The 3,891-nt window shown below is 31.2% G+C and overlaps 1 long non-coding RNA gene across 1 annotated transcript in view; it reads left to right on the forward strand.

The window, feature by feature from the left end:
• The window catches only part of LOC115235599, an 11,367-nt gene extending 8,326 nt beyond the window's left edge, over nucleotides 1-3,041 (forward strand). The window contains exon 3 of the long non-coding RNA XR_003884058.1: nucleotides 974-3,041. This is a non-coding gene — a long non-coding RNA (uncharacterized LOC115235599). The remainder of the gene's footprint in view (nucleotides 1-973) is intronic.
• Nucleotides 3,042-3,891: the final 850 nt, after the last annotated feature.

Below are 3,891 nucleotides of genomic sequence, written 5' to 3' on the forward strand. Positions count from 1 at the left end.
GTGTCGCGATCGCATGATTTTTTCTTCCCTCGACAAATGCTTCATCAATGGCACTATCGGTAATATAGTGGAAAATTGAACGAGTGATAAAATGAATTACCTACAATAAGCACACACAGCATATTTCTTACGTTCTACGAAGAGAGGAGCAAGAAAAGAAAACGAAACGTGAGAATGAATGGCGATATAAGAAGTATAAAGACTAGATAACGCAAAACTTTTTTATTCCAAGAACAGCGATGCAGCACAAGTTTTAGAATGTCAAGAAGTGTAAAGAAAATGCAGTATAAAGGAAAAACAAACAAAGAAAAATTCGTAACTGCCTAAGGATGCTATGTTTTCACACAATCAGCGGACTAAGAAGCTGTTATATTTATAATACATCTCATTTTTTTGAAACACAGAATTAGAAATTATTATACTCATTCTCTAATGAGAGTAAAATTTAGTAGTAATAATAAAAATTAAACAAACTTTGTGTGTATACATATTCCGTTCTATTGATAATATCAACATGATAGGAATAGTAAGAATTATGATAGTAAAAGCGAAGAATTAGAAGCTATAATAAATACGTAATTGTCAGTTGACTTCAGTTGACAGAGACGCATATTATAGAACAAACATTATTTATAAGATTTTTTTCTTTATTTTATTATATTTTTATAATTTTTAAAAAATGGTTTTAACTTTTCTTTTACCGTGTGATACAAATATTAATTCATCTCTGTTAATGTTGAAATGTTTTCAAAAAGTTCTTGCTTTGTGAGATTTAAAAATAGAAATGGAATAAACTGTATAATATTAAAATTCTAATAGCAATCTGCATTATTATAGGAATATTTAAGCTAAATATATACCGCTTGTGGAAAATAGAAATGCAAATACACGCCTATACGTTCTATCTGTTAAGCATATCACATTATTCACAGAATTATTGCTTTAATAATTCATGTATTTTGTTTTTTTACAGATACTCGTCGAGAGAGCCATTACAAATTTTAGAAGACCGAGTAAAATTACAATCAAGTGGCAAGCGTGAATCGCAAAAGTCATTATTACATATAATATACTTTTAGATTTTTTTAAATATATTTAAATTATATCAGTGCTATATATATTTTTTAAAAACCTTTTTAGTTAATATATTATAACAACAGTTTCATATTAATACTCAAAACACTACCGCAATAATTGTAGTGATAAATCTCTCGCGAAGTGTGATAGAAACTGCAGAACTATAGAAAATATGTTTGAAATTGTGGAAAAAAGTGGTTGACTTTATCGTAGCACAGTTATCAACTAAAGCGACATTAGGAAATTAATGAGCAGTGAACAAAACCTATATTCATCAGTGCAGTTATGTGACAAGGGTTTGATAAAGTGACATTTGAAAATGATGTGTAACGTCCGGTGTAGGATACTTTCGCCGATATGAGCGCTTGAGTCGACGTGGGGTGGAATGACGAAAGATCGACGAGCACACGAGCGCGACAAGAAAATGTCGATTCAAGAACGCAATCTATCCGATAACCTGGTTTCCACCGAATATTTTGGTGTTTTAGTGGTCGATGACGGCTCGCCGATCGTTACCGACCTTCCCCGGTTCTCCACCGTCACTTCCGAAATTGCCAACGTCACCACGCCAGTCATTTCACAATCGTCGGTTCAAGACAGCCTCCTGGAGAATCTCATTATACCGTTATACGGTACAATCTTCTTCCTTTCCATCGTCGGGAATTCTTTGGTGCTCATCACCCTGGCGAGGAACAAACGGATGCGGACAGTGACAAATGTCTATCTGCTAAACTTGGTAAGTCCTTGTTGTAATCCACTTGACTTCTCTCTCTCTCTCTTTCTCTTTTTCTCTCTCTTTCTGTAAAATGAAGAATACAGAAATCTTCCATAAATGTTAGACTAGCGCATCTAGTTACAAGGAGAGGATAAAAAGACTTTAATTATAAAATTTTCAATTTTGAACTTTAGTATTTACCATCAACGCAAATTAATTTTGAGAGCGCTTTATGTTTACTTAACATAAATAATAATTATTTTTCCAATTTACTTTAAATAAAATGTTTTTACAGCATACTGTTATATATATTTCTTATATAAAATTAATTACGCACACAATCTTAAATAATACTATGACGCAGATAGTGCAGTGATGCATATAATCATTTTCCTTTCCCGAAAAGGAATATGAACCCAACTGTTTATTCATGAATATGCAATTCTATCGTCGTTTAAAATTCACATGATGACATGCTTTGTTATTGATGTGGAAAACAATGAAGAAATTGTTTATCGAAGAGTTCACCATCAGCGATTGATTTAGTGCCCATATATTGCAAACTTTATGTCCAGAAATATTGTTGACAGCAACAGTTCGATAACATTGAATTGTTTTGTAATCGATATTAATTGAATCGAATCGAGCTAAATAGTTTTCTGGCGTGCTCGCCCGAAATTGAAATTTTTGTGAAAATTGTTTCGATTTACTTTATGCTGAGTTTATCATTCATGGCAAAACAATGTTAATTAATTTCTTATACTAGCACAGTAATTAGATTTTATATGAACATAGATGTGCTATTCTTTAATTTTACAAATGATTTTATTATGGATTATCTGTATCTATATCGGTTATCTCAAATGCTATATTATAAATGTTGCTGGTTTAATTTTTAATTCAGAAATACTGTGTGTGTGTGTATATATACACGTGTTGCAATACTATAGCGCAAAAAATAAAACAAGAGAATACGGCGTCAAAAAATAATTAAATTTTTTCGGATCGCAATTTTTCATTTGACAATGATTTGCGCGGATAATACATTATATAAAAATAATGAACAAAGTGTATTTTATCTATAGATCCAACTGAACAATTTTTCAAATCAAAAATGAGATAAAATATGAGATAAAATATATCGTTGCGTGTTCCGTTGCATGCACGAAATACTTCTTGCAATTTTTACGATGTCTCGTGCAGGTTTCTATGCGAACGAAAATATCCGGTACGGTTCGCGCATGGGTTAATAAATAAAAGCAGAGAATGATAAGAGCGCCAACAAGATTCAGGAGTCCTGCAATGTCCTGCTCGCATCTATTTGCCATTTTTGCATATTTCGTATGTGCGGTGCGCTAGGAAAAAAAACTGTTAACAGCACCTTTTTTCGGCTGCACCGGCTGCTGGCGATTCGTCACGCGTGCATAGTCATCATTTTGCCAGAACGAAGAAAAATGTCGGTCACGTTCCTGGATGCCGGAAACCTGAAACCTTTTCCTGCTATGTATTCAATGAGAGTAAGCTTCGTGGAATTGCTTATTGTTAAAATAGGCTCTTCAAAAGAATCTTTGATAGTCAAATGATGATCAATTTATCTTTCAATTTCATTTCATCACTTGAAATCGCTGTTTAAGAAAATGGCACGCAAGTTCGAAGCTTATCAATTAATTATAATTAATTATAATTAGCTTATCAATTATTAAATATCAATTATTTATTAGTATATAAAAGTTTTATTTATCAATAATATCTTATTTTTTAAGATATAATATGTGACAATGTATATATTTAATACAACCAATAATTTTATGCTTAGCCCAAAAAAAATTTGTTGCTAAAAAACATTAAAAAAAAAGAAATGTATATAAAATAAAGTAGAATTAGAATAAAAATACAAAATAAGACATATAAAAGATTTAAAGCAGTGTGAAATATATCAATAAGTATTATATCAATAGTTGATTTTAAATCCGATGTAGATAAATATTTCATACTCTATATATACATATTTTATTTTTGGATGTGCAACAAGGAGTACTCGATATGCTTATTTGTTTGATAGCATTTGCTTGTTCGTAGGCGGCGTATAAAAATATGAT

The sequence above is a fragment of the Formica exsecta genome, unplaced genomic scaffold, assembly GCF_003651465.1.
Source record: "Formica exsecta isolate Colony F162 unplaced genomic scaffold, ASM365146v1 scaffold228, whole genome shotgun sequence".
In the NCBI taxonomy this organism is placed as follows: domain Eukaryota; kingdom Metazoa; phylum Arthropoda; class Insecta; order Hymenoptera; family Formicidae; genus Formica; species Formica exsecta.